Source organism: Ursus americanus, chromosome X, assembly GCF_024610735.1.
Source record: "Ursus americanus isolate L20-20 chromosome X, mUrsAme1.1.p, whole genome shotgun sequence".
NCBI classification, from domain to species: domain Eukaryota; kingdom Metazoa; phylum Chordata; class Mammalia; order Carnivora; family Ursidae; genus Ursus; species Ursus americanus.
In genome coordinates, this window is record NC_142164.1 from 81,649,714 (window position 1) to 81,661,888 (window position 12,175).

The window sequence follows — 12,175 nt, forward strand, 5'->3', positions numbered from 1 at the left end:
TTAAAGTAATAATTGCTGGAGACTTTCCAAATTTGGCAAAAGACATAAACCTACAATACAAGTTTGGCAAACACCAAACAGGATAGACCCAAACAACCCATGCCTGGACACATCATAATCAAACTCTGAAATCCACAAATTAAAAACAAGTCTTGAAAGCATCCAGAGGAAAAGGATGCATTATGTATAGGGGAACAATGATCCAAATGACTGCGGAATTCTCTTCCGGAATCATGGAGGCCAGGTGCGCCCGGCTGGCTCAGCCAGTAGAGCATGTGACTCTTCATGTCAGGGTCCTGACATGAAGTTCAAACCCCATGTTGGGTGTAGAGATGACTTAAATAAATAAATAAACTTAAAGAAAAACGTATGTAGATGTAATATTTAAGATAACAGAACATAAAGAGGGGGAGACTAACGGGACCTGTATGGTGGTAAGGTTTCCATATTCCATGTGAAATGGTAAAAATATTGATTTTTAGTAGTCTAGGAAGAGTTAAGTATGTATATTTTAACTTCTAGACAAATCACTTCTAAAAGTGTACAAAGAGATACAGTCAAAAAACACAGTAGATAAATTTAAGAGGAATGCTGAACAATGTTCACATAACCCAAAGGAAAGCAAAAAGCAGAGAGACAAAAACAGGGAAGAAAGAGAAAACAAATGATAAAATGGTACACTTTGCACACAATGGCATAAACCCAAACATACTAGTAATAACATTAAATGTAAATGATCGGGGCATCTGGGTGACACAGTCGGTTGGGCATCTAACTCTTGCTTTTGGCTCAGCTTGTAATCTCAGGGTGCTGAGATGGAGCCCAAAGGGAGGCTCCGCACTCAGTGCAGTTGGCTTAGGACTCTCCCTCTTCCTTTGCCCCTCCCCCTCACAATTGTGAGCACACACTCTCTCTCACTTATTATATAAAATAAATAAATAAATATTCAAAAAAATAAAATAAATGTAAATGATCAAAGTCAAAGATTTTAAGGATGGATTTTTTCCTTTTTTAAAAGATTTTATTTATTTATCTGAGAAAGAGAAAGCCAGAGCACAAGCAGGAGAGGGGCAGAAGCAGTCTCCCCACTGAGCAGGGAGCCTGACATGGGGCTCAATCCCAGGACCCTGGGATCACGACCTGAGCTGAAGGCAGACACTTAACCGACTGAGCCACCCAGGAACCCTAAGGACGGGTTTTTTTTTTTTCTTATAAAAAAGGCAACATGACCCACCTATATGCTATGTACAATAAACTCAATTCAAATATAATGATATAGCTAAGTTAAAATAAAGGATGAAAAAAGATATACCAGATAAACACTAATTTAAAAAAAAAAAGCTCGAGTGACTATTAATAGCTGACAAAATAAACTACAGAACCAAGAACATTACCGGGGTAAAGAGATATTACAGACTGATAAAAAATTCACCAAGAATATGTAATAATCTATAACATGTATACATTTGTGTTGGGGTCCCCAAGACCATCCCAGTTTCAATGATTTGCAAAGAGGTTTCACAGAACTCAGCATATAGCTGTACCCAAGGCTAATATTTATTATGACTTAAAGATACTAAGCAAAATCAGCAAAGGGAAAAAGTTCATGAGGTGAAGTCCAGAGGAAAGCCATGCAAGCTTCTAAGGGTCCTTTCCCAATGCAATCATGCAATTCAACCCCCCAGCAACAAATTGTGATAACACAAATGCAGTGTTGTCTACCGTTGTCTACCAGGGCAGCTCATCATCCTCAATGCTTTTTCCCCTAAGATCAGAAATGAGGGGGGCGCCTGGGTGGCACAGTCGTTAAGCGTCTGCCTTCAGCTCAGAGCGTGATCCCGGAGTCCTGGGATCGAGCCCCACATCAGGCTCCTCTGCTGGGAGCCTGCTTCTTCCTCTCCCACTCCCCCTGCTTGTGTTCTCTCTCACTGGCTGTCTGTCTCTGTCAAATAAATAAATAAAAATCGTTTAAAAAAAAAAAAAAAAGAAATGAGGGGCGCCTGGGTAGCGCAGTCGTTAAAGCGTCTGCCTTCGGCTCAGGGCGTGATCCTGGCGATCCGGGATCGAGTCCCACATCAGGCTCCTCTGGGAGCCTGCTTCTTCCTCTCCCACTCCCCCTGCTGTGTTCCCTCTCTCGCTGGCTGTCTCTCTGTCACATAAATAAATAAAATCTTTAAAAAAAAAAAAAAAAAAGAAATGAGGAACAATGTTCACTCTCACCCTGGTTATTGGAAATCCTAGTCAGTTCAGAAAGGCAAGAAAAAGTCATGAATGACTTACAGATCGGGAAGGAAGAAATAAAACTACTCCAGTTCTCAGATGACATGATTATCTGCATAGAAATTTCCATGGAATTTATGTTAAAAGAACCAGAGCTGGGTGCGCCTGGGTGGCTCAGTTGTTAAGCGTCTGCCTTCGGCTCAGGGCGTGATCCCGGCGTTCCAGGATCGAGCCCCACATCAGGCTCCTCCGCTATGAGCCTGCTTCTTCCTCTCCCACTCCCCCTGCTTGTGTTCCCTCTCTCGCTGGCTGTCTCTGTCTCTCTGTCAAATAAATAAATAAAATCTTTTAAAAAATAAATAAATAAATAAATAAATAAAAATAAAAAAAAGAAATAAAAGACCTAAATACTGCAGAGACATACCGTGTATGCAGGTTGACAGGTTCAGTATAGTTAAGATGTTAACTGTCCCCAAATTGATCTATACATTTAATGCATTTCCAATCAAACTTCCAGCAGGAATTTTTGTGAATACAGACTACTCAATTCTAAAATGTATGTGGAAAAACGAAGGAACTAGAATTGTCAAAGTAACTTTGAAAAGGAAGAACAAAATTGGAGGGCTTACGTGGATTTTGACTTACTATAAAGCTACAATAATCACGTGGCACTGGCACATGGATAGACACCTTCATGAACTATCATTCGGCCATATTTGTGTGTGAAGGTGTGACTCTGAAGGGGCAGCACAAGGGAGCTCTCTAAAGTGATGGAACAGTCCTGTATCCTGAATGTGGCGGCGAGTACAAGAATCTATTCATGTGTTAAAACTCACAGAACCCCCAAAGCCAATTTTTACATTTTTGATATTTTGGTATGTATTTTAAAAAATTATCCTATAGCCTGTCTTGTTTTGTGTCTGTTTTCTTTCACTTAACATTATGTCTCTGTGGGTTTAGTTCATTCGTTCCCATAGCTGTGCAGTATTCTGTGCTATGAAACTGACACAATTTATTTACATGTGTTTTTTTTAAGATTTTGCTTATTTATTTGAGGGAGAGAACGAGTGATGGGGACGGGGAGAGAGAGAGAGAGAGAGAGAAGCAGACTCCCCACTGAGCAGGAAGCCTGACTCTGGGCTTGATCCCAGGACCTTGGGATCATGACCTGAGCCAAAGGCAGACACTTAACTGACTGAGCCACCCAGGCGCCCCACATGGTTTCTTATTAGTGTATAACTGGGTCGTTTCCAGCAGTTAGCTACTACAAATAGAGTTACTATACGACCATTGTTGTATGTCCCGGAACGCTCACCACAGCTAGTTTGAGATGGCAAGAACCTAAATCATATACTACCTATCCATTCAGTGGAAGAGTGACTGAATAAACTCTGGCTGTAATAAGTCAAAACCATTTCGGAACATGTGAGCCACTCTTTGGACAAGTTACTTGAGTGTTAATGGGTATCTGCTGCAAAGATGACACACGACTCTAATGACTACAGATGGGTCACCGTAACCAGTGAGGCAGTGAGCTCCCTGAGCTCATCTTGGTATCCCCATGGGCAGAGGTGAGGACAAATAGGAACGACATAAGTGGCCAGACAGGACCTCAACTGGACCTTGGCCCACGGTTCTGATTTCAGAGCTTCCCACCTGCCTGACTGCCCTGAACAATTTGAGGGAAACAGCTCCTGGCTGTGCCTGAGGAGACCCAAGTCAGGTCATCCCCACAACTCTGATCTGCTCCTCCTCTTGGGCCAAATCCGCTTTCTCATCACTTCAGAACCCCCTCTGTTCACAAGCATGCCCTGTGGGGGGGGAGTATAATCATGCCCATTGTGCAGGTGAGGAGCCTGAGACCCATGGAGGGCAGGAGCTGGGGCTGCAGCCCAGCAGCAGGTCAGTGGGCAGGTTGTGGGTGGGTCTTTCCTCACCCCACCACCGCACATACCCTCAGGCCATCCAGAGCTTTTCTGCTGCCTCCTCCTCGAGGCCTGTGTCTCTCCCAGCCCAGCAGCCCTGGTGCAGCTACTTGCCCCAACTAGGGGTGGCAGTCCCAGCATTCAAGCTCCAGGAGGGGACTGGAGGCAGAGCTGGCAGCTGGTCAGGATCTGAATGGGGACCTAGGGGCCTTTTCCGAAACAGAGGCTCTGTTGGGGATGCTCCAGTGCCTTCAGGATCCAGGGCTGTGCCTTCAGGACAGGCTAAGTTGTAGCCCAACCTGCCCTGTGGCCGAGGTGACAGAACCAGTCCATCTTGGGGGGGGGGGGGAAGTAAAATGAAGCCTTTCAATGAGAAAAGGATTACAATTGTGAGAACTTCCCTTTACCCACAGAGGTTAAAGCTTCTGGTAGGAGGAAGAAGAGCAGGAGGAAGAGGAAAGCCATCTTCAGTGACCAAGACCAGGGTCCTCCAGGAAGAAGAGACAGAGCTGGCCCTAGGCTGCCCCTAGCTGTCCACACGCAGAGAGGGAGGCTCTGAGGGACACCCAGGTCTGGGGGCTCATGTACCCAGAGGCTTGTGACCCTCTCAGGTGTGAATGCTTAAGTCTCAGTCCCTCCTCCTCTTCTTCCCTGAGGCCTTCCTGGTCTTGAAGATGAGTCGCCCCCTGCTGGTAGAGGTTAGAATATGGACGGTCCAAGGCTGAGCTGTGCCCGAGGACACTAACGCCTCACCGTGGGACCATGGCTTCAGTCACGCTTTCCTGAATGAAAGGAAAAGGCCACTTTGACTTAGCAGGAAGCTCAGGTTTAAACCTGGACTTCCCTGGACCCCAGACATCCAGAATGGGAAGTGGAAGGGTTGTACTCTGTAGTCAGGTGACAGCTGGGCTGAGGGCTGGGACCCGAGGACAGATAGCAGGGGCCCCTGTGAGATCAAGATACTGGGCCTAGTAAAAAGGAGAAGGGGACAGAGGAAGATCGTGGAGGCCCCAGCAAAGGCCTGTGCTCAGGGCTGATGAGAACACAGAAGGCTCTCAGGGCCTCAGTTTCCTCATCTGTACACTAGTGATAAAAGTAGAATTTACATCGTGGTGTTGGTATGAGAAAAGCATGATTCATGTAAAGTAATCAGCCCAGTGTCTGGCACAGAGTAACTGGGAGGGAAATGCTGATAGTGTTGTTATTGTTATCATTACAAGAATCATTCAATCTTAATTATCTGGTGACATGCTGTTCTCCCCACAGGATGGGCAACTTGCTCCCTTCAAGGGCAAGCCCCATCTGTCCACCTCCATGGCCTCAGGGTGGGGACACTGGCAGTGACCACAGAGTCTTGGGAAGGGGGGTGAGTGCTAGGCCATATATGGTCCCCAAAAGATGCCACATCCTAAACTGTAGGACCTGGAATATGTCACCTTACATGGGAAAAGGGACTTCGCAGATGTGACTAAGTTAAGCATTTTGAGATGGGGAGGATTATCCTGAATTATCTGGCTGGGTGCAATGTAATCACAACGGTTCTTATAAGTGAAAGAAGGAGGCAGGAGAGAGAGAGTCAGAGTGATTTGATGTGAGAAAGACTCAACTGGCCATTGCTAGCTTTGAAGATGAAGGAAGGGGCCATGAGCCAAGGACTGCAGGCAGCCTCTAGAAGCTGGAAAAGGCAAGGGAATGGATTCTCCTCTAGAGTGTCCAGAAGGAACACAGCCCCACGGACACCCTGAGAGACTCCTGACCTCCAGAACTGTAAGATAGTATATTTGTGTCGTGTTCAGCCACTAAGTTTGTTGCAAATTTGTTACATCATTAATAGGAAACTACTAGGTGGGGAAACACAAGTGCTCCCCACTCCCTTCCTTCCTCCCTCTCGGGTCCACATTTCTGCCAGAAATGCCCAGTCCTGTGGTCCCCACAAGATGGTACCCCTGGGGTGAGGTGGTGCCACTGTCACCTTGGTCAACCTGAAAAACAGGGGGAGACTGAGGAGGATGCGGGTCCCTTGGGGAGGGTGTGTGGGGATCCAGTGCCTCTCAAGAGGGCAGGCAGGGAAGGGGCTAGGGATACAAGGAGGACTCCACCCTTCACATTATCCACCACTTGAGGGTGGGAAGGGGGTGTCGTAGGTGACAGTGATTGCAAGAGTTCTGGGGGTGGGAGCTGATAACAGCTGACGTTTACTTGTTCTGTGCCAGGCACTGCCCTAGGTAACTGATGTGTTATCTCATTTAACCTTCACCATAACCCTGTGCAGAGGGAAGTTATTACCCCTGATGACAGACAAGCAAAGGGAGGCACAGAGAGCTTGAATAACTTGCCTATCGTGTGACATAGTGGCAATTTAGTCCTGGACTGTACCACTCCAGAGCCCTTCCTCTTGCCTGTCCTGCTACACTGCCTGAATTGCTAGATTAAACAAATATGTCCATGAGTGATGCAATTACACGTTTTCCCCAAAGCTCAGTGGGCACTAGCCCCCTTTTAAGAATGGGAAACTGAGGCTGGGAGGGGCCAGATGACTTACCCAAGGTCACACAACCAGGACTTGGGGTCCTGGCTTCTAAGTGAACTCTTTTGGGCTCTAAAACCACATATGGAGGCACCTGGGTGACTCAGTTGGTTAAGCGTCCGACTCTTGCTATCGGCTCAGGTCATGATCTCAGTGTTGTGAGATCAAGCCCTGCATTGGGCTCCGTGCTGGGCGTGGAGCCTGCTTGGTATTCTCTCTCCCTCCCTCTCTAAATAAATAAATAAATAAATAAATAAATAAATAAATAAATAAATAAAATAAGACAAAACCATGTATAAATGAGGTCCAAGGGGAGATGAATTCCGACATCTGAGGACAAAATGGACAGATTATCTCCATCCCCCAAGAGGTGAGTGTCCCTATTCCATGGCTGGTGTTAGGAGACACAGAATAAACAAGTCCCCAAAATATGACTTCCACAGATAGGGCTGAGGGAGCCTCAGTAACGTCCAGGACTAAATACAAGACCTTGACCCAGGGAAGGTTCTGAAAGTAGTCCACCGACACTACATGGTCTAGACAAGGAAACTGGGGTCACTCAGAGCCGGTGTGGAGGAGTCCCAATGAGTTACATCACTCCCACGACTCACTGCATTTTGTTTCAGCTGTGACCTCTTTTTTTTTTTTTTTTGCCTGAGAAATGTACATTTCAGTGAATATCAATGAATTGCACATCCATGAACAACCACCCAGAACAAGCTGTAGACCAGTATTGACATTCCAGAAGTCTGCTGGGATCTCTTCCCAATTACCTCCCTCCCTCCCCCGAAGTAAACATTATCATGGATTTGGTGATAATCATTCTCTTCCTTTCCTTTATAATTTTACCACTGCTAATGGATTCATTTTTCCTGTGTTTCTGTTTGGCTTCTTTTGCTCAACATCATGTCTGTGCAATTCATCCGGGCTATTCCATGTAGTTGTAGATCTTTCATTCTCATTATACAACGTTCCATTCTGTGAATGTATAATTCATGTATACACTTCTTGGCACATCTGGTTTTTCTATTTGTAGTTTTTAATATAGTCTAGGTTTGAGCTTTTCATCAGTTAATTGTGTTTGAATTATCTTCTCTAAATTTGCATCCCAATTTGTGGTTTTCACTCTATGGTGCTTTTTGATCAATAGACATTCTTAATTTTAATGTAATTGAATGTTTTATAATTGCCATTTATGGTTAGTATTTTTGTCCTGTTTAAGAAAACTTTCCTACCACGAGTATATGAAGGTATTTTTCTATATTAAATTCTTAAAGCTCTTCGGTTTTGCTTCTCGCATGTAGGTTTTGAATCTACCTAGAGTTATTTTTGTGTTGTAAGGATCCAATTTCATTTTTTTTCAGTATGGATAACAGATTGTTCCATTTATTGAAAGTCCAACCATTTCCCACTGGTCTCACAATACTCTTTGGCTACCTATTCAGAGTCTGTTTCTGAGACCACCGGTCTTTCATTGGGCTATTTGTCTACCTTTGTAGCAACATCACACCATCTTAATTGTTATACCTTAAATTAAAATTGGGTGTTCTGGCTAGTGGCACTTCCACATAAATTTAAGAACTAACTTGTTATGATATGCAGACACACAAGTCTATTGAAATCGTGACTGGATTTACATTGAACCTACAAAAGAGTTCAGAGGGAACTGACAGCTTTATGACATTGACTCTTTTGTTCAATAACATGTATATCTATTTATTTAATCTTTTAAAATGTCTTTCAATAAGGTTTTATATTTTTTTACTAAAAGATCTTGCCCTCTTGGGGCCCCTGGCTGGCTCAGTCGGTAGAGCACATAACTCTTGATCTCGGGTTGTGAGTTCGAACCCCACATTGGGTGTGGAGATTACTTAAAAATAAAATCTTTTATTTTTTTACTTATTTATCTGACAGAGAGAGAGAGCATGGGCAGGGGGAGCAGCAGAGGGAGAAGGAGAAGCAGGCTCCCCGCTGAGCAGGGAGCCCGATGTGGGGCTTGATTCCAGGACCCTGGGATCATGACCTGAGCCAAAGGCAGATGCTTAACCTACTGAGCCACCCAGGTGCCCCAAAAATAAAATCTTAAAAAAAAAAAGATCTTGCCCTCTTTTGTTAATTTCTAAGTAGCTCATAAATGGTATCTTTATTAAAATTTTGTTATTAGCATAATAAAAGCAATTGATTTTTGAATATGGATTTTTATATCAGAAATCTTTTTAAATTCTTAATAATTCTAGTAACTTGTCCATGGATTATTTTGGATTTTCCAGATACACAATGGTATCATCTACAAATCATGACAACTCTGTTCTTCATTTCCAATCTTTAAATATTTTTAATTTCCTTTCCTTGCCTTTCCTTGCCTTACTATGCTTGTTAGGACCTCCAATACAATGCTGAGCAGAATGGTGATAGCAGGCATTGTTGCCACGTTCCAAATGTCAGAGCTCTTTAAATTTCATTTGAAGTTGTAGTTTACTGTAAATCCTTGTAGAAAGATACCTTTTATGTTAAGAAAATGTATTCAACTAATTTACCAAGGTTTTTTGTTTGTTTTTTGTTTTTTGTTTTTTTTACACATAGGTTCCATGCCCAGTGTGGAGCCCAATGCAGGGCTTGCACTTACAACCCTGAGATCAAGACCTGAGCCGAGATCAAGAGTCAGATGCTCAACCGATCAAGCCACACAGGCGTCCCTTGCTAAGGTTTTTGATATCAAGAATAGAGGGGCATCTGGGTGGCCCAGTCAGGTAAGCATCCAACTCTTGATTTCGGCTCAGGTCATAATCTCAGGGTTATGGGGTTGGGCCCCATGATGTGCTCTGCACTCAGCATGGAGTCTGCTTGTCCTTCTCCCTCTGCTCCTCCCAACCTCCTTCAAATAAATAAATAAAATATTTCAAAAAATAAAATCATGGGGCGCCTGGGTGGCTCCATCGTTAAGCGTCTGCCTTCAGCTCAGGGCCTGATCCCAGGGTCCTGGGATCGAGCGCCGCATCAGGCTCCCTGCTCTGCTGGGAGCCTGCTTCTTCTTCTCCCACTCCCCTGCTTATGTTCCCTCTCTCACTGGCTGTCTCTCTCTCTGTCAAATAAATAAATAAAATCTTTAAAAAAATAAAAAATAAAAATAAAATAAAATAAAATCATGAATAGATGTTAAATTTTATCCAACCCTTTCTCTACACCTATTGAGATTATTGTGGGTTTTTCCCTTTAATATGTTAATGAAGCAACTTTTGTTGGCTGAGTTCAAATGTTAAACCACTTTGCAGTTTTATAATAAATCCAACTTGGTCATATTACACTTTTTAAATGTACTGGATGCAGGCAGTGCTAGAGACTGAATGATTGTGTCCCCTCACAGGTTGTATGTTGAAACGTAATCCCCAATGTGATGGTATTAAGAGGTGGGGCCTTTGCGAGGTGATTAGATCATGAGAGTGGAGCCTTCGTGAATGGGATGAGTGCCCTTATAAGAAACCCCAGAGTAACCTCGCCCCTTCACTATGTGAAGATACCACAAGAAGACAGCCGTCTATGAACCAGGACATTGGTCCCCACCAGACACCAAATCGGCAGGTGCTTTGATCTTCAACTTCCCAGCTTCCGGCACTGTGAGGAATAAATGTTTGTTGTTTTCGAGCCACCTATTCTACACTATTTTGTTACAGCTGCCTAAACAGACCAAGACAGGCAACTATTTAATTTAAGGTATTTGTATATTTTCTTGAGATCCATAATATTCTTTTTTCACTCATCAAGTTTTAGTATCGATGTTCTATCAGCCCCATAAAATGAATTAGAAATGCTCCCTTTTATAGCGCTCTGGAATCGCTTTTGTAAAATCAGAATTATTTGTTCCTTGAGTGTTTCACCAGTGAAGCCATCTGCGCCCAGAGTTTCTGTGTGGGAAGACTTCTGGCTATAGGTTCTGTTACTTTAATGGTCATAGGACTACTCAACTTTTCCTCTTTTTTTTTTTTTTGAGTCAGTTTTGGCAAGTTACACATCTGTAGTAATTTGAGTAATTTGTCATTTTATCTAACTTTTCAATCCAGTTGGCAGAAAGTTGCCTTTTTGGACACTGAGCAAATTATCACATCATTGGAAGACCACGGACACGTTTGGATTTTGGTATCTGACCAAGTGATAATACTTCAGTGAAAGACAGATGAAATGAGCAGGTGTTGAATTTGTTTTCAGTACCTGTTTTCCACTTCCAGACCTCTGCAATGCTATTCCTTCTGACTGGACTGCCCTCTCTTCCCCTTCACTACCTGGTGGATTCCTTCTCATTTTTAAATTCAGTTCAGGCGCCATGCCCTCCAAAAAGGTTTCCAGAGTCCCAACCCTGAGCTGAGCATCTGTCCTGAGGCCCCCATCACTGCTAATACACTAACCACACTGCACTAAGATCCTTTCTCTGTGTCTGTCTCCCCCACTGACTGTGAGATCCTTCCTCTGTGTCCTCAGAGCAGAGAAGAGGTGGTTGGTCAACATTTGTGGGACTGAACTGAGCTTGTCACCACTGACTGACCAACAAAGTTCTCTAACCATGTCTCTGCATTTTCCCACAACTGTTTATTTGTTCTGTCGTTTATTTCATTCAGTAGGCATTTATTGAGGACTTACTAGGTGCCAGGCACTGTTCTAGAAGAGTGGCCAACGAGGCAAGAGGAAAACTAGGCAAGTGTGGTGTCCTGGAAACCAAGTAAAGAAAGATTTCACAGTTGAGGAGATGACCAACTGTGTTAAATGTTGCCAATAGGTCAAGGAAGATGAAGTCTGGAGTGTGGCCTTTGACAGACCTATCATATATCATCAGTGACTTCAGCACTTCCGCTGAAGTGGTTGGGCAAACAATCTGATAGGGGCTGTTTCAGAAAAGCACTGGAGCCCTGGAGAAGAATGGAAGAAAGCTGGTGTAAAGTTTTGCTGTGAAGGGAAGTAAATAAATATATGGTGTTTTGTTTTGCTATGCAGAGATTTTTATTTGCATGCAGTAAATATATCTATCCTTTTTTTCAAAGCTTTTGGGTTTCCTGTTTTCAGTTAGAAAGGCAATGTCTGTGGACAGAAATCTGGTATGAATTCTTCACAGCACAGTAACTCCTCCGTCCTTTCGGAGACCTTCCCAGTCTTGGGGACAGAGGGGTCGTCCTCCCAGTGTCGAAGGCTTTTTTTTCCCAGGAACCTCAAAACCTTGCAGCTGATTCACAGCTGGTATTCCCACATCTACAGCTGACCACATCCACCACTGCGGCCATGTGTTCGACACCAAACCCTCATATGGCAAATCATTCTTCCTCCCTCCCTGGCAGAATATAGAAAAGACCAAAGGACCTGCCCCTCCAAAGACCACCAGACCACACAGGGCAGGGCCATAAGGTGAGGGGACACATATTGAAGCCGTGGCAGCAGGCATGACCGTGTCCATGCCCAACTCCCCAGCCTGCCCCTCCCACAGAACATGACCACCCACACACTCAGGCCCAAACAGGAG